Source organism: Nannospalax galili, unplaced genomic scaffold (assembly GCF_000622305.1).
Source record: "Nannospalax galili isolate Female #2095 unplaced genomic scaffold, S.galili_v1.0 scaffold1220, whole genome shotgun sequence".
In the NCBI taxonomy this organism is placed as follows: Eukaryota; Metazoa; Chordata; class Mammalia; order Rodentia; family Spalacidae; genus Nannospalax; species Nannospalax galili.
The window spans coordinates 571976-592347 of record NW_008346901.1 but is presented as its reverse complement, the minus strand read 5'-3'; positions in this window follow the sequence as shown (position 1 = coordinate 592347).

Here is a 20372-nt window from a genome sequence, read left to right as displayed (position 1 = left end):
AGTTCTTCTGTCCTGAATCAATGGGGCCATTTGGGCCAGAGCTTTGCGTTCCTCCAACCAGAGTCCAATCTGGTGCAAATCAATATTTGCTGATGCATAATTTCATGGAGCAGTCTTGTGTTTTCTATAGCAAGGCTGTTTTTTAATAAGATGACCAAGCACGACTTTTATAAGGCAAACAAATGAAATAAAACCTTCCAGACTACTACTGGAAATATTCCTCCTTTTTTTTTTTTTTTTTTTTATCCCCAATACAGACCTTTCAGTGAAATGGCCTGACAGTTTTATGTGTTCCTTCCTGTTTAGCATGGCACTGAAGGATGGAATTTGGGCTTGTTCTGTCTGAACTAAAGCCCGCCATGACCTGTTGAAGTCACTCTCTCAAAATAAAGACAGACTTAAATAATAAACTTTCAAATATTATCCTAAAACTCAGATGTTCAGGAGTTTCCCCTTTACTTGTAATTTTTTAATGTTAAGGACTTCAAAAATGTAAAGTTGATTAATTAAAACTGCTATGCATTTCAGAACACAGGTTATCCTAGAAATGTGTAAGAATGTGCTATAATATATTTGAAGGGGGATTACGTGTTCTTGGGAAGGTACAGTGACTACAGGGAAGTTAAGATAAATTGATAATACAGTTATGTTTCTATTAGTCAGCTGAAGACAAAATCAAGAAAGGTTGTTTAAGAGTGGCCACAGTAAGCCCCATATGCAAAAGAACCTAGAGATTTTCATGTAATCTAGTAAGTATTTATTAAAGGATAGCTTTGGGGTTGGAGAAATGACTCCGTGGGTAAAGCAAATGTCCAGTGAGAGTGAGGCAAATATGAGGATCTGAGTTTGAATTCCCCAAACCCATGTGACGTCAGGCATGGGAGCATTCCTCTGTAATCCCAGAGTTCCAAAGGTGAGATGCCAGGCAGACAGGAGAATCTCTGAATGCTTGAGTCAGCTAGCTTGGCATATACAGCAGAGAAATACAGAAGGGAGACCCTGTTTCAAACAAGGTGGAAGGTAAAGACTGACACCTGAGACTATCCTCTGACCTTCATGTGTGTGCTGTGATACATGTGTGCTTCACACTCACACATGAATGTATACACAGAGAGATATACCTTTGTCTCTGTCTCTGTCTCACACACACACACACACACACACACACACACACACACAACCCCATAAACACTCACTTAAACACAAGAAAGGACAGCTTTTCATTCAATATTTAAAAGGTCTGCACACTGAGAGCAGATTCAAATGAAAATTGAACGGAAAGCATGGTTACCAGATGCCTTTAATCTTGCATGCCACAGCCTCCCTTTCTGTCAGCAGCCCTCACTACAGTGAATGTTTGTGACATTCGGGGAGCCTGTGCTTTACTCTTGCAAACTGCCTGTAGTATATACTTCGGCTCATTCTTGATGTTGTACGTCCCATGGGTTTGAACAACCAAGGAATGGCATGCATACACCACTGTAGCATGCTACACAAGTTCACTGTCAAGTATCCTCTGTGTTCTACCTACTCATTCTTCTTTCCTCTCTAACTGCTGATAGTCACTGGACTTTTTGCTATCTCCATGATTTGAGTTTTTTCAGAAGGTTAGATATACAGCATCACATAGTACATAACCTTTCATATTCTTTTTACATAGTATTCACACATTTAAGGGTCCTCCATATGTGTGATGACTCATTAGCTCATTTCTTTTGAGCACTGTGTAGTATAGTATTGTATGAACATACCATATTTTATTTATCTATTCTTAAGGACAACTTGGTTGCTTCCCAGGTTGCTAATTAAAGGTAAAGCTTATATAAATATCTGTGTATATGTATGTGTGCATATCTACTTTCTCATTTCATTTGTGTAAGCACCAAAGTGAATGAGGATGGAAACGTGACAAGAGCATGTTTAATGTTGTAAGAAATTGCCATACCGGGTCTGGAGAGATGGTTCAGCAGTTAAGAGCGGTTGCTGTTCTTGCAGAGGGCCCAAGTTTAATTCTCAACACCTACATGACATCTAACAACCATCCATAAACTCTAATTTCAGGGGGTCTGATGCCCTCTTCTGACTTCCACAGGCATTGCATGACATGAGTATACTTATATACATTCAGGTAATACACTCATACACACAAAATAAAAATAATAAATAAAGTAATTTAAAATGAAGTTGCAAAACTGGATCTGGGGCTATAGCTCAGTTGTATAGTGATTCTTTAACATTTGTGAGACCCTAGGTGAAATTCTTGGCAGAGATGGGGCGGAGAGGGAGAGGGAGAGGGAGGAAGGGAGGAAGGGAGGAAGGGAGGAAGGGAGGAAGGAAGGAAGGAAGGGGAAGGGAAGGGAATTGCCAAACTATCTTTCAAAGAAGCTGTCCTGGTCTGGCCAGCAAGATGACTCATAAGGTAAAAGGACTTGCCATGCAAGCCCAACCATCTGAGTTTAATGCTCATAACCCATGTTAAAAAGATAAATGTGGTGGCACTCCTCTGTCATCCCAGAACTCCTACAGGGAACGAGACGCAAGAGAATTGCCCAGACACTCATGGGCCAACTAGCTTGGAATACGCAGTGCAGCAGCAGAAACAGGGAAAGGATAAGTGGAATGTGGAAGCGGACTCCTGAGTGCTGTCTTCTGCCCTTTTTCTCACACGGTGCATGTATGTGGTACATGCCTGCATCCACATGTATATCATACACACACACACACACACACACACATGCACACGCACACACACACGCACGCACACGTACGCACACATGCCTAATACTAAATAAAATACATTTAAAAATGAAAATCAAAGTAGCTCTCCACATCCTTGAGAATGGTGTCTTTATTTTGAACTTTGAGCATGTTAATAGGAGTGTGGTCAAATTCCGTTTTTCTCCAATTGAGTTGGAAGATGGCCTCCTCATTTGGAAGAGCTTTGCATCTCTGCTCTGTATGGAGCTAAATTTAGAGAAGGAGGAGATGACCATAAGATTTGAGGAGAATCAGTGAGAGATTTCAGTGATTCTGTCACCAGACTTGATTAGCTATCTTTAAAATTAAGGTTAAATCTCCAACACACAAAAAGAAGGTAAACTCCGATTTATTTTACATAGCTTCATGTATCTAGGATTTGGTCTGATTTAAGAGTTTCATCCTTTGCCTCCTTCTGCTATCAGAAATAAACTCCTTCATCTTCTCTAAGTCAACTTGTTCATGTATCTACCTGCCATGGGGGAGGATCCCTCTTCTTTCATAGGCAACAGTATCGTCTGTCCTCTGCATCTCACACTAGGAGAAGAAACAGTTTACATTTCCAAATATGCTGTTTAACAGCGAGGCATTCATGACCTCTTTGCCCCTCGAGCCTGTACCAGTAGGACTTTACCTACCTTCTTCCTTTCAGAACATGATATTCTCTCTCTCTCTCTCTCTCTCTCTCTCTCTCTCTTTCTCTCTCTCTTTCTTATTTTTTTGTTTTTTTGCTGGCTCCCTCACTGACCCCCTCATTTGGTAACTGAGGGTTTGGTTTCAGGCTGTCATCTTTTCCATCTCACTTTTGTCCTGGGTGAGCTCATCCCATCATGGTTATGTGCTGAGTTCTACTGATGACTCCCACATTTTTACGGGAGAAATCCACATTTCTGCTGAAGGCCTTGTATTCATGTCCAAATGTGTGCCCGATATCTTTCCTTGGACATAGCTCAGGTTCTCCAACTTATCAGATCCACAATGGAATGCTGAGGTTCTCCCTTCCATGTTTACCCTATAAATTCCTGGTGTCCTTTCATGTAATAAGTAATGTTTCATCTGGGTGTGGCGGTACATGCCTGTAATCCCAGCACTCAAGAGGCAGAGGCAGGCAAATCCATGTGATTTTGAGAGAAACCCGGTCTACATAATGAGTTCCAGATCAGCCAGTACTACATAGAGGGACTTTGTCTCAACAACAACAAAAAGTAATGTTGGGGCTGGACAGATACCTCAGTGGTTAAGAGCACTGACTGCTCTTACAGGGGATCTGGCTTTAGTTCCCAGCATCCACAAGGCAGTTTACATCTGTCTGTAACTCCAGTTTCAGGGGACCTAATGCAGCTCTTCTGACCTTCATGGGTATTTCACAGTGCACTTATTTACATGCAGGCAAACTATTCACACACATAAAATTAAAAAAATTAAGGTGTTTAAAAAATAAAACAGTAGTGTTTTATCAAATTGCTCAATATGAAATGTGGGGATTTCTTCTACCTAATAAACTAAACATTGAGTCTAGTGTAGCAAGTCTTACTTAGAAATAAAGTCTAATGTTTCCTTCTTCGTCTCCTAAGGCCACCCTCTTAATCTAGACCTCCTTTCTCTTACATCAATAAGCACGTCAGCAGCTCTGCTTTCAGTCCCAACAGTTGCTTCGCTTCCAGTATCCATGTAAAAGTGTTGGATGTGGTGGATGGATGCTTATAATCCTAGTACTGGGGAGGCAAAGGCAGGAGGATCTTGGCCTAATAGATGATCTCCATGTCAATGAGAGACCCCATCTCAAAAACAAGGTGGACAGCTCCTGAGGAGCAGCGTCCAAGGGTGACCTCATGAATGCATGCAAACACATTCAAGACCCTCTTACACGTGCAGCTACACAAACATGCACCCCCATGCACATACACATACACTTACATACAAAGTGATATAACAAGCCTCCTCCTGTAAATGTATCTAGAAATTTTAATTATTACTTTCTGTAATAATTAAACAGTGATACATCAGCCTGTTTGGCATGACGTAGTTCTTGAAATCTTCTAGATCCCTTCCTCTCATTTGTTTCTGGAAAGACTGTAAGTGTTTTGAGGCTGCCAGCTATCATAAAATTAGGTCCATGGCCTTTCGCTGAGCGTGTGTTCTGATCCCAGTGATGTAATGAATGCTTCATGTATGCCATTTTCTTGAGCCTCTCAACACCTGGATAGTTTTTTCTTGAAAATATTGGCAACATTTTTCTTCAAAAAACATTTTCACAGTTAAGCACAGTTTACAAATGTAGACAAGGGTATGCTTCTGGAAAATTATATTGTGTACATTTTTTACTAGAAAATTAGATGTCTGGAGAAATCTATAAAAACAAAACCAAAAGTATTTCACTAGCTTAGACATCAGTATGAAAATCATCTTCCCATTGTTTGGAGATATTTGTCCTTGAAAAATTCTTGTACTCTGCAACTTTGATGTTCCTTGGGACACATATTTTGACTCAGCATACTAGAATACTTCAAATTCAATGACAAATTGGTAAATCGACTGCTTTCTCTGCTGGGTGCTATTATCTCCCTTCGTTGGAGAGTGTGAGGGTTCAGATTGTCCCCCCTACCACAGACCATTCTTCTGCTTATAATAAAAATCACAGAAAGGGGGCTGGAGAGACGGCTCAGCAGTTAAGAACAACGGCTGCTCTTGCAGAGTCCTGGGTTTTGTTTCTAGCAGTCACATGGTGGCTAACAACCAGAATAGAATCCAGTTTTAGGGAATCTAATGCCCTCTTCTGGCCTCTGTGGGCATTGCTTACATGGATGTACTTGCATATATGTAGGTAAAACATTCGTATAAGTTAAATAAACACAACTTTAAAAATTCACAGAGAGGTTTCCTTCCATTCTGTAGGTTGTCTCTTCCCTCTCTGGAGGTTTCCTTTGCTCGGCAGGTCCTTTCTAATGTCACGTAATTCCACTTGTCGGTTCTTGGACATATTTTCTGTAGAAAGGGGAATATTGGGGTGAAAAATACAACAGGGAAATGAGAAGTGAGGTGAATGAGGGGCAGGGGAGTGCAGTGAATTCAAAGTAGTATTTATGGAAGTCCCATACGTAAACTCGCTGCTCTGTAAGCTAACTTTACAAATAAAACAAAATAGCTAAAATTAAAAAGACCAAAGGAGGGGAACTTTTAGAGAAAACTTCAGGAAGTAGAAGAGCTTTCAGTCTAGAGTATTGTTTGGAATTAGCTTAGATTTAGTTCTTGTGAGAATTTCAAGCTGCTGGAGCAAATGGTAAAATAATGACATACAGAACATCAGCATGTTATTGAAAACTTATTTTCATTTTGAAATCTCAAATTGCTTTCAAAATTTTTTCAATTTGATAAATGATAGAATCATGCCTCAAAGCAGAAACTACTTGGATTTAAGACAGAAAAAAATGATAAAATGTATTTTTAAGAGTTCTCCAGTTTTTTTTTTTTATCTGAATAAAACAAGTCATGCCAGTATCTGGCACAGCATAGGCACCTAACAGACATCAAATAAGCAGATATGATTTATGGCATAAAGCATTCATAACTTCTAGAGCCACGGCTGACACATAAAACTGCTGTCGAGAGTCCTTAGTAATTATTCTAATGACCGAGTTTCTCGTGATGTTTTAGAGCTATGCTTCGGTTCGTTCACATTCACTCATTAATGGTAAGTGCACAGAGAGAATCATAGAAATTGTTATGCCTTTTATCTTTTGAAGCAATGATGAGATTATTTTTCTAACAATTTTTGGAAGACTAGTTCTTAATAGACATACTTCATACTGTAACATATTATGTATATATAATACACACATGCAGATACACACTTATAATGTGTGTGTATTGTTAAAGAAAATAACAGTACTCATTGACTGCTAAATGGTGATAAGGCAGGTCTGACATATGGCCACTGTGATAGCTTTAGGGATAACAACAATGGGATTTTGCTGCGGTGAAAGATTAGACTCAACTAATGAAATTCTACTTGTCCAAGTGAAATCAAGGGACAGAAAATTACTAAGCAACATGAGAAGTAAGGGGGATTCTGGCAAAACTTACCTAACTTGATTGTTTCTGAAAACAGGCAGGATGAGCATCACACCAGACACAGTGGAGAATGAGGGAAACTGTCAGGAGGTAGAGGGTGATTATGGGCTGGGATTCCTGATAAGCTCACTTAGTAGGGCCCATTGCCCAAACTGAACTTTACAGGTGCACCTAGGACAAGGTTCAGGACCATGCTTAAATTTTGGTGCAACAGAGAATCTTTGATAGAACCTCAGGATATTGTAAAAAACAAACAAACAAACAAAAAAAAAATCCCTTTAGGTTTTATCATCAAAATGGAAACTCTTGCTTCTTTCTTTCTTAGGATTCATTTTTGTCAATCCTAGATTAGTCTTAGGGTTTCTTTAAACAGTCTTAACATAAATGTGAGTTTTCTTTTGTCTGCAGTTCTTGGGACCTGCCCAGGAAGATAGTACCCTAAGACTCTCTGGGTGACACTCTGTCTAAAACATCATTTTTCAAGTTTTTGTTGTTTCCTTTTTTCACTTTTTAAGTGTTTTTCAAATTTCATACAATATGTTTTGATCACATTTAGACCCCTCTCCTATCTGCACCCTTCCTCAGTACCCTCTGCCCAATGCCATGTGCTCTGTTGCCTATCTAGTCAAATGTGTGTCCCCAAATACCCTTTGGTGTGGTCTACCACTGAGGTCTGATGAACAGATCCCAAATCATCCCATACCTTTAAACACAACTAACTCCTTACCCCAGCAGCCACCCATTGCCAATAGTTCTTCAGCTAGGGTTAGGGTCTCATACCCACCTCCCCACTTCCATGTTGGAGAGATTCTGTCTGGCCTGAGCTTACCTGGGTCTTATGCATGCTGTCATCATTAATTTGAGTTCCTATGAGCAACTGCCGGAAACTTCTGTTTCTTTGAGGTCATCTACCACCTCTGGTTCTTACAATTAATTCCATAGGAAAATCGTGTGAATTGGGTTACTACTGTAACTGTGCACAGTATCAGATTTTCAGGAATTTTGGGTCACCAGGGCAGGGGCATTATTCACCCATATCTAGGCAGTAATTTTTTTTTCCTCCAAGAATACAACAGACATGCCTTACTGAGGTTGAATTTAGTTAGAGAATGTGATAGGACACTAGTTACAGAAAGCAAAATAATACACCTGTTAATGCACAGCTTTTCCGGGGTTGCTGGTGAAGTGCAAACACGAAAGGGAAAAGTACAGCCGTATCCTGCTATGAAATCCAAGTGAAAGTGACCGCTGCCTTTCAGGAGTCCTGGGGCAAGGAGAGTTGGCTGAGATCAGAGACATCTACTTCTGCCGGTGGGCTTACTCTGCTTCTGACCAAACCATACCTCCTCAGCTGAACACATTGGAAGCTTTACCTGATGTGTATAATGCAGGCAATGAGACTTTCCTGTGCACATTACATACTTGTTACCGCTTCTGAAAAATGCGTGGCTCGTATGACACTGCAAAAAGCAAGAGGAAAGTGGAGTTTTAGTAGAGCAATTTTCTACACCTATACCTTAGTTTGCTTTCTGTTGTTATAACACACACTAACCAAAAGCAACTAGGGGGAGGAAAGGGTTTATTTCCTCGGACAATCCGTCACGGTGTGAATCTGGGCAGGAGTTGGAGGCAGGAACTAAAGCAGAAACCATGGAGCAACACTGCTTTGGGGCTTTCTTCCCTTGGCTTGCTCATCTCTCTTCTTATAAAGCCCAAGCCCACCTGCCTTGGGATGGCACTACCTACAGTGGGCCGGGCCATCCTACATCAACCAGCACTTAAGAAAATGTCTCACATGCATATACACAGGCCAGCCTGAAAGAGGAAATTCTTGAACTGAGGTTCCTTTGCCAGGTGTCTAATTTGTATCAAGGTGACAAAAGAAAGCCAGCATAACATGTGTAAGTAATGCTAATTAGTATATTTACCAGTCATTTTAAGAGAGCTTTCATGCTAGAAAATGAAATGTGTGATGAAGCTGAATAGTCACAGAGCACTCGTGATGCCCATCATCTGGAGCATGAGCTTGCTTCCCACGTGACTAGAAACGTGATCTTCTCTGCCTTCGGTTGTTGGCAGGGGCTGAACATGTTAAAGTTTCCTTTACATCCAACTGTCATCTCTGTCTCTATCTCTCTGACTTCCCACACCCTCTGCCCTTTGGGAACGCAAAGAACAAACTTCCTTTCTGTTCTGTATGACAGCTGGCCATTCAGTTATTTATTTATTCATTCAACAGAAGTTTATTTAATAGCAACCATAGGCAGGCACTATATGCAGGGACTCAAAGGTCAAAAATACCAATTCTTGTTCTCAATAATGTCACTGTCCATTACATCAGTTCTTTGAAAGCTGCTGTTCTGCAGTGGAAATACCTCTTGTCCCTTGTCATTTCCCATGTGCCACATTTCCATCTTTTCTTAGTATTACTCTCTTTCATGAGTTGAAGTTCTAGTCCGTGACCATGTGGAGAACTGAGAGGAACACAACTGCTGCCCATTGCCTGACCAGAGCAGAGAGCACAGGCTGTGCTCAGACTGATCGCAGTCTATTATGTGCCCAAAATGTCATAGCAGTGCTTCTGTCTTAAATTTCTTGAATTAAATCCAGACTCGTTACCTTGTCTTGATAAAACTGTCCAAACTTCCTGTATTACTTTATCCAGTCCTACTTCCCAGTGTGAATTCTTTGTGTTTTCTTTCCTACGTCATGTTGCCATTTTGACCCTCTTTCAGAACGTCCTCATGATGGCTTGTTTCAAAGCTAAATGTTTTTTTAAAAGATAACATTTGATGTCTTTTTTAAATATTTTATTTGTTATTTTTATTGTATGTGTATGAGTGTAATACCTGCATGTTGTTGAGTGCACCCGTGTTGTGCAATGCCCATGGAGGCCAAAAGAGGGTGTCAGATTCCCTGGAACTGGAATTAAGGATGGTTGTTAGCCGCCATGTGGGTGTTGGAAATTGAACCCCAGTCCTCTGCAACAGCAGCCAGTGCCTTAACCACTCGGCCATCTCTCCAGCCCCCATTTAATGTCTTTTTGTTGCCTAATATTTTAACTTATGTCCCTGACATGTGGTACTTAAGAAGAAGTCTGTCAAACCATTGAAGACTTACTAGGTATTGAACAGCATACATTGTATTAAAATACAGCTTAGAGTTCACATTCAGGTTCAATGAATCCTCACATTAACCCTGCAAAATAAAGACAGCTCTACTAACACAGATAATAAATGATGGATGCTCTCCAATAGTGCCGCCGCTGGTTGGTTTTATGGTAATCACCCAACTATTGCACATATTGCTAAGATCCCTGAGCTTAGCCACTGATCCCTGAGCTCCTTTTTGGGAGGCAGCTGACTCTATTTAGCAAATTATCCAACAGATTGCTTTATGGAACATGATGGGGTTATGAAGGCATACTGTATAAGAACACAGTAGGATACAGAGCGACTTGAAGTGATTAAGGGGAAACAGGGCTTTGAGCAGAGGAGTCTCCAGCTTCATGATTGGTTCCATGCTGTTCCGTTTTAGAACATCTTTCTTCTACTGTGGCCACTAAACTTAAGTGATGTCTGACACCTGCAAATGCCATGCGGGAGTAATGTTTCAGTTGAAGTAAATTATAAAGAACTGTAGTGAAGATCTAGATAATGCAGACAGAATGACAGCACTGAGATAGTCAGGAAAAGGGGTTATTAGAATGAGAAGCTAGCCTCAGAGACATGCCCCACTCGTCATCTCTGTTACAGGAGCTCTCCAAGGATGTACAGCCATGGCCAGCATGTAGGCTGCATTTACATTTCTGCATGCTGACTAGACACAGAGCAGTTGGGTGCAGACTGCGGATTCAATTTTGCTGTCCCTTGAGCCTAGCCTTCTGATGTCCTCATTGCCCACTTTGTTTTCAATTTCCAGCTCCTTGCTCAGCAACCTTTGGGCTGTTATTCAGATGTTTATCATTTCCAGGGAAATTTCTCATTTGCTGCAGATCTCAAATTTAAGGCCCAACTTTTGAGCTTATTTACACCAATACAGTATGTTCTTCATTAGTAACTATGCAAAGCACTCACATATGCCTTTTCTAATTAATTCTGATTTTCTTGGTATTTTATGCCACTAAGGTTCATATCAGCCTTGTTTCTACTTTTCAATCAAGGATCCAGGCCTATACTTTATACTGAGAGTAACCCAAAGTTTCTGCCCACCACGGCTTTAACATTCTATCAACAATTTATTCTCATGTTTTAGTCACGTCAGTATTTTTAAAAAAATATATTTTATTTAAATTTTTTATTTTATGTGAATGAGTGTATTGCCTGTTTGTGTGTAAGTGTACCCATGTCATGCAAAGCCCTTAGAAAACAGAAGAGGGCATTGGGTTCCCCTGGAACTGGAGTTACAGATGGTTGTTAGCCATCATGTGGGTGCTGGGAATTGAACCCTGGGCCTCTGTAGGAGCAGCCAGCGTGCTTAACTCCTGAGCCCTCTTTCCAGGCCCCTCTTAAAAGTGATCTTAATTTTGGGAAAGCAGCAGCAATAAAAGCCTACTGCCCAAGTCAAATTTTTGTTTATGAATGAACATTGTAGGATTACAACATAATTTTTATTCTCTGTGATTCATACTATTGTGAATCTGGATTTATTAAGATTAATTTTAAGAATGAATTTGCTATCTACTTTTCATAGCAGATAGAATAGCTCTAGTATTGCTGCAAACTATATAAAAATGGAATGCATCTCTGCATTTATTGTAGCCTGAGGTTTATTTTTTAAAGAATTTGGAAAGTGAAAGTTTATTACAGAAAAGAAACATCAGCTACCTCATGGACATAGCAGTCCAGCAGAGATGGACATTTGACTTGATGGGGACAGATTTGAAGATTTATGATATTTCTAAGAAGGATTAAATGTTCAGTGCCATGTATCTCTTTGCACTTGGCTTAAAATGTGCCAGAAGCTGTGAATGCCCCTCTGGGGGAAATCTACCACACTAATGATTGTGGTGACCCAGGGCCAGTTCTGGGTCATATTTGTGATCACATTGATGGTTGCTGATCTTCATCAGTTTGCCTGTAGCTCCCTGTTTATCTTCTGGTCATCATACGAAACACAGCTAGCTACATTCCTATCAACATGAGTATCACAGCAACCTGCCTGTTTCCTCCTATTTCTGGGGATTATACCCCATTCCCCAAGAGTTTCTATCTTCCTTAATCCAAGTCAAGCTGACCGACTGTGGCCCATCTTTGGAGCTGCTTCAAGGCTGGTTAGGGCTGTGGTCTCTACCTCCTGAGGGAATAGGAATCCCAGATACCTGATCTAGGGGTCCCAGTGGCAGATTTTGGCTTTGGACATCAAATACATGTACTGGCTACAAATTACAGGTACCCATCAGCTTTACATGAAATTGTTGTAATCTGTAAGAGATAAATTCAGCAAAAAGTTTAAACAGGTAGGGACTATACATAAGCAGTAAAATAAGCAACATGTGGGCTTAGTAGAGGCTGAAGGCAAGAAAAACTGGGAAGGGAAGCTTTGTAGCAATACTGTTGTTGCTGGTGCCTTTCCCTGAGTCAACCTATAACAGTATTTGTGATTATGGTCCCTTCTCAGATCCACTCAGGCCTCTGTGCTTTGTAATATCAGTCACTCCACTCCTTGGTTTTACTTCCTTATTGAGCATTTAAGAATAAGCAGCTTGGCTAGAAGCTTTGACTTCAACATTAAGATAAAAAGTAAAATGGAAAGTAAGTCAGTTTACCAAAGACATAGCTGCTCATTCGCATTTATTGTGGCATACACCATATGGAAGGTGATGTGGTATCAACAGAAATACTGTTGTGTAGCAATTTCCTCTAAGATAAGAAAATCCATCTTGGAGGGAAGCCATCAAGACACAGAATGCTAGAAGGGAGATGAAATAACAGGATGTTCTCAGGGAAGTGAAACCTTCCATCCTGTATGTAGGCAAGCTCCACCACTCAGGAACTAAACAACTCAATGACTTCAGGAAGTTGCTGAAACTGACCAGATTGCCCAGACTCCTCCCTCCCTAAGCATAGATAAGCTCTAAGGACTGATAGAAGACACTTCCTGGCAAACTGAACTTCCTAGAAGAGATAAGCTGAAACAGGAAACATGGAGCTCCATTACCCGTCCTTGGATGGCTTTTGGTATTCCAGCTGTCTGAGTCATCCCTGCTCCTACAAGTAACCCCTCACCCTGTAAGTAACCCCAGTAAAACTCATAGGTTCACCAAGTTGGACTTTGGTGGTGTCCTTGCTTTGGTCTGTCATGGGTTCCCTATCTGGGGTGAGTAGACACTTGTTCAAGTCTCTCCAGACATTATAGCATCATCCAACAGTACCATCATGAATGAGATGGATGGAAAAAGAAAATGTGTGAATGCCAAATGGAATATTAGCCATAAACAGAAAGCATCCTATATTTGTTGTAAAATGGATAGAACTAAAGGATTTTATACTAATGATATAAAACAGACACAGAAAGATAAGTTTTTATATTCTCTCATATATGGAAAGTACAAAGGAAGTTAAGTTGCCTATAGATGATAAGAAGCTTGAGGCAGAAGAGGGTTAGTAGAGGCTGGATTTGATCTGTGCACCCTTATAAATGTGTCTAATCATAAATTTCATTAGCATACACAGTTTATATGTATTAATCAACAATTAAAGTTATAAAATAATATATATCTATATATCTACTGATCACCTATCTACATATAAAAAGGTACTGACATTAAAAAATTTTATGGAAAACTACATTTATCAACATTTGCTGGTAGGAAAATGAAACAATTTACAGTTCATGAATTTATGCATCAGTTTTTATGGAAATACTTTTATGTGTATAACATTTTACATAAGATTATAGCTGCATCAACCATTATTACATCCGCCTCCTACTTAGCAGAAGAATGAGTAGTGATCATGTAGTTGGGACAGTGGGACGGACAGCTCAGGGATCGGGGAGCACGGCTGAGGCTTACTGAAGGACGAAGGACCAAGTCTATGAGAAACTGTCACAAGTTCCGCTGTTGCATGACTGTTGGTGATTTCATGTTGATACATACACCAAACTGCTCGTGCCTTTACACAGCACCACGCAGAAGGACATTTATTTATTTTTCTGTTCTTATCATTTTATTTTAATCTAATAAGCAAGTCTGTAATTTTGAAAAGAACTACAGTGAGAGCAAAACAAACTTGCTGGTACAGAAAGGGCCCTACTGGCGCTCTTGGGCTCAGGCCTTGCCCTCACTCTCCCCTGTGTAGGGAAGGTCATTTTGGCCCCCAAAGCTCTTTTGTTCCTGTCTCTTACTCCTCTCTGTAAGGTTTCAAAGAAAATTATCCAATTTCATCCTGTCTGGCCAACTCACAGGGAGAGGCTTCCTAGAATAACTGCCTGAGCAATCACTTTATTGTATTGTGATCCCTTTGGGAAAATCCCTTTTGAAGCTTCCACTGGGAAGAAGCCCATTTCTCAAGGACAAAGGAGTAAAGCAGCCAGTGAGTAGAGCTCCAAGAAGATTGGTAGTTTCCAAAAGAACAAACAGATAAATTCTGAACTTTAAGAAAGGAAATGGGAGGATAATGAGTTCAGAAAGGGGACAGTTTATCCAGAAATGCATAAATTATGATTTTTTTAAAAGTTAGTCTTTGAATGTATTAAACAGTAATTGAAAATGATGCAGTCTGGCTTTACTAGTGTTTACCACCATCTCCAAAACATTTTAATGCTACTAATATGTGACTCAACAGAACATATTTGTACAAAAACTAAGTTTGGTCTTTATATTGGGGGTGAAGATATAACATCACAGGACAACTGAATAGGGATGAAATTAAAGATTAATCCCCAAAATTTCATCATTAGTAACGGCTAATCCAAGGCACACAAGGATTGTTTTCGGTAATAGAAATTTGGGGACGCATTATCAGAGTTTTGTGGCTCTCTGTGTGCCCTTAGTGACTGATTTTTAAACGTGTTCTCTTTTTTCAACTGGTGGTCCGACCCCAGCTTCAAAGCCTAATAACCACAACAATGACCAGCACAGCAAGCCACATTGATGCAGTAGTGGCACTTTTATCTTGGGGATAATTTATAGCTACCTAACTGAACTTAAAACCCACTCCATGGGAGGAAACTCATATATGGTACTACAAACACAGCCAAATACAGATAGCTGGAGTGGCCATAGATCTTAGGCAAAACCCTAAGGATGTCATATCCCTAGACAAATGTAATTTCTTATTATAGGTAAAATAGGGTCCTTCTATTTACAGACAAGTACACCAGTCATTGCTCATCAAAGGAGCTTCTTTGCAGCAGACAGAGACTATTACAGAGTTCCACAACTGGTCACATCCAGCAGCAGTTTGTGAATTGCTCAAGCCTAACTGACACATCTGCAATGCAACTTCTACACCTAAGGCTCACAGAACATAGAACAAGGGACAAAGAGGACACTAATGCATCTCCCAATTCTCATCAATGAAGCTCCATCATGCAGCAGTGGGCCAGGAACACAAAAGCTCACAAATGGCCAGAGTGTAGAGAGTAAGAGTCTGCAGAGTGTGGGTCCACTGACAGGACTCCTATATTAAACTCCACCCACCCAGGGCTCAGGGACCACTGCAGAAGAGGGGGCAGAAAGATTGTAAAAGCCAGGGAGGTGGTACATGGCCATATAGAAATAGAGTCCTACAGGCTCCTGGGACCCTGCTCATATGAACTTACAGCAATGGTGTCAACATGCACAAGACTTAGGCAAATGTGTGCAGACAAAACCCCACACAGAACTGGAGACATGGGCCACGAGCCTCAATCTTAGTCAAGGAATTATTAGCAGCTGATTGTTGCTGGGTGAGGAAGAACAGATCTTCTTAAAGGGAGGGACTCTAGACAGGCTGACAAGATGTCAGTGGACAAATATACACTGAGGGACACTGGGGACACTGACTTGACATGATAGGCCTTAACACAAATACAAAATGATGAATTCCAGTGAAGGGGGTCTATGGGAGGGTGCCAATGGGGAAGGGGGTATAAAGATGATTATGACTGATTAAGATATTCTGTATGAAATAAACAAAAATTCATTAAAAGTTTCCAAAAAGAAAAGTCTATCGATTACATCCAACATGATTCTGGAAACTAAGAACTCAGAAACAAATCTATGGTGTATAGTGTTCTGAGTGCCTTAACAGAAGCAAGGCACATATTACCTTGATGGGAAATTAAACCAAGACTTGTAGGATTCCCACCGATAGAACATAGCTAAACATTAGTTCATGATCCAATTTCACAGATTATTGGTGGAAAAAAATTATGAAAACAGAAGCAAGAAAGAAGAAAGGAGAGAGGGAGGGCGGAGGAGAGAAGGAGGAGGAGAGGGAGGGAGGAGGAGAGAGGGAGGAGGAGAGGGAGGGAGGAGAAGGAGGGAGGAGGAGAGAGGGAGGAAGAGAGGGAGGGAGGAGGAGAGAGGGAGGAGGAGAGGGAGGAAGAGAAAGACAAGGGAGTAAAGGAGATAGCCAGTTCAACTAGCAAGGTAAGAGACATGGGGAATGATCTAAGATAACATTTCTTAAGTCTAATTATAAATTCAGAGACTATATCTCAATATTAAGAATAAATCTTAGTGTGTTAGTATTGTACAGTGTTGAAGCCAAAGCCTCATAACATTATATATTTGAAACAAAATATTTAACTAACAAGATCAAGGATAATTTCATAATAACAGATTATTATTATTAAAGTTAGTGGGATACAATTGAATTGGTAGGTAGAGTGAGGCTTACAGCCTTGAATTCTGACATTACCTAATGATAACATCTGAATATTGAAAAGCTAACAATGTCCCAGCTTTTTGAAAAATAAATTGAAAATAAAGCCAAACAAAGTAGAAAAAAAGAAACAAGAAGCAGGCATTTTAGAAAGCAGAAGAAAAGTTACACTAAAAAAGATCAGCAAAGAAAACACTAGTTTATCAGACCTATTATGTGGAACAAAGGCAGTTTCACTGAGGCAGTAAGTAACATTTGAATGAAATACAGGGAATAGATAAATCGAGTAGATATATTACAAAATATGCAAATCAAACTTTAATGCTGAGAATTTGGCAAACCTAGGTAAAACACAAGTTTCTAGAAGATAAAATGCAACAAAATGACTCAAGAAAAAATATAAAATAAAAACAAACTTGCAGTATGAAATGAAATGCAGTTAGTGGTTGACTGTATTGTAAGATATCTCCTGTCACTTTGTTTGCCCAGAACTGCATCCCCTGTCACCGGGTTCAAAGCAGAGGTGCAAGATATGTGATTTATTAGCTAGCTTCACTCTGTGTGGTGAAAGAGATCCAGAAAAGTTAGTGAGGAGATTTTCCTTCATACTAAGTAAGGCAAAAGCAATTTGAATGCTAAGGGTTCTATCTGGCCTGCTGTCTTGGAAGCACTCTCAGGCTTGCTCGTTCTGGAAACTTGTCCAGGCAGCTTAGATGAGAATCGCTGCTGCACACGCAGGTTTTCCTTAGGGACTGCAATGCCTCTGAGGAATGATGGACAGAGGCCCGGCAGTCTCACTTTGTTCTCCCTCCCATTGGTGCTGCTGCTTCTCTTTCACTGGGTTTGTAGGACTAGTTATTTCATTGGGAGTATTGAGTGCCCTGGGCTGGGAAGCAACCCACACGTCTCGGGGTTGAAATAAATATGAGATACGGAATTCGGACTCATTCACCTTAGGAGGCTTGACCAGGCCACAGAATGAGAGAAGGACCTTACCAGCTGTATTTCAGGCAGGGTGTTGATATCCAGAATTTGTTAGAACTGTAGAAATTAAGTACCAGGAAATAAAATCAGTAAATGGGCTAATAAAATGATCAGATTATTTTCAAAAGAAAAAACCACCAGTAACATTTTTTTCAAAGTGTTTAACACCTCACTCAAGATGATTGTTTCTAGTTCTGTCCATTTATCTGCAAATTTCCTAATTTCATTTTTCTTAACAGCTAAATAATATTCCATTCTGTAAATGTCCCATATTTTCATTATCCATTCATTCATTGATGAACATCTAGGTTGTTTCCATTTCCTGGATATTATGAATAGAGCAGCAATTAACATGGGTAACAGGTATCTCTGTGGTAGGATATGGAGTCATTTAGATATATGCCCAAGAGTGGTATGGTTGGATCATGTGACAGCTCTATTTCTAGCTTATTAAAGAATCTCCAAAATGATTTTCATAGTGACTAAACCAGTTTGCACCCACCAACAGCAGTGAATAAAACCTTCCTTCCTCCACGTCCTCACCACCATTTGTGGTTGTTTGTTATTTTGGATCTTAGCCATTCTGATTGGGGTAAGATGAAATCTCAAAGTGGTTTTGCTTTCCATTTCCCTGATGACTAAAGACATTGAGCATTTAAATAAAAATATTTCTCAGTCATTTGCATTTCATCTTTTCGGTTCCTTGCCTTAATTTTTAATTGGGCTGTTTATTTTTTGATGTTTAGTTTTTTTAGTTCTTTGTATATTTTAGATATTAACACTCTGTCACAGGTACAAAGTTGGCAAAGATTTTTCCATTCTGTAGATTGCCACTTCACTCAAATGATGGTGTTGATTTCTGTACAGAACCCAGACTCAGAAAGACAAACGTTACAAATTCTCTATCATGTGAGGGGATGCTAGCTTTGAATCTTTAGTTATGCACGTTTCAGTCGGAATATCAGTGGAGATCAGACCACTAGTAAAAGGCCCTAGGGGAAGGGGAGGCTTCATGGGAGGGGAGATAGAATATAGAGATATGAAGAGCAAAAGGGGAGTAAGGCACTAGGAAGAGTTAAATGTGGTAGGTAATGTGAGGGCAGGGCAGAGGAGGGAGTACAGGAAGAGATAACTAACTAAAGGTCTTTAGAAAAAGTCATATGGAATCCTATCACTACAGAAGCTTCTTAAAGTATATACTTTTACAATATTTTTAAAAGATTGAAAAAAATTACCCAATAACAGGCAGAAATTTCCCCTCCTAGATACCATAGACCAGCAAAATAAAAGCCCAGTGTCAGGAATGAACTTGCTCTTTTGAAGCTGTTCACCAGGGGTTCCATAGACCCTCAAACAATACTACTGCCCCTTGGCCCATGCTCTTGGTTACCCATCAGAACTTGATGGTACAAGCCTATTGCTAAAGATACCACATATATGACATATAGAACGAACAAAGAGAAAACAATCTAGTGCTGACTTGAAAGCTTCATCTCTACTGTCTAACTGTCATAGTGCTGGAAGGTGCTATGCATTGCTACCAGAAAAGAAACCATAAAGTCTTCCCACTACGAATCCTGTAAGATACATCTGGCCTGGCAAGATATGCCCACTGGTACAGTAGTGGCACAAGTGTTAAGGAAGTAACCAGCCACTTTCTGATTGAGTTTAAAGTCTGCTTTGAAAGATGCAGCCCGTTCCTGACACTTATATCCAGCCTAGAAACCTGTGGCTAGACAGGTTATAGGCCATATGGGAGAGCCCACTATTAGTATTCTGCTAAATAGATATAGTATTAAACCAACTTGAATGACTTATTGTTCTACCCATAGTTTAATGCATCTCTCAATTCTCACCAGAGTAGATTTCTCATGCAGTAGATGGTGATTAGTACAGAGACCTACAACTGTCCAACATACAGAGAATCAGAGACTCCAGAGTGCCGATTCCTGTATGGATATCTATATCAAACTTCTACCTCCCAAGATTCAGGGACCACTGAAGAAGAGGGGTGGAAAGATTGTAAACGCCAGAGTGGTGGATTACCACAATGTAACAAAGTTTTTCAGACTGCTAGGCAGTTACTCATATGGACTCACAACAATGGTGACAGCATGCACAAGTACCACGTAAGCTCAAGCCAGACAAAATTCTAGCACAGATTTGGGAAAGTAGGTAAGAAATTTCAAACCTAGAAGAAGAATTATTGGCTTGGCGGGGGGGAGATTCAATCTTCTTTAAGGATATGTCTCTGAGTAGGTTAACCAAGCTCCAGTGGATGAATAAAGTGACTAGAATGAAAATCAGGCAAAGGTAGGGAATGCAGGGGAGAAGGCCACCTAAATATGATCAAAATTTATTGCATAAAATTTGAAAAATTCAATAAAAATGTGCTCAACATTCCCAGTCATCAAAGAAATGCACATTTAAACTACTGTGAGATATAACCTCACCCCCAAACACAACAGCTGTCATCAAGAAATCTGGCGTGAAATCTTGGAGAGGATGTTGGAGAAGGGGAATCCCCATTGCTGTTGGTGGAAGTACAAATTGAAATAGTCACTCTTCAAATCATTTTGGAGGTGGCTCAAAAAATTAAAAATAGAACTATTGTATGATCCAGCTAGTCCACACCAGGGCATTTATGCAGATAATGCACAGAATTTCTTGTACATCCATGTTACTGGTGTTTTCTTTATGATAGTAAGGAAATGGAAATAACCTAGGTGACTATCAATAGATTAATTG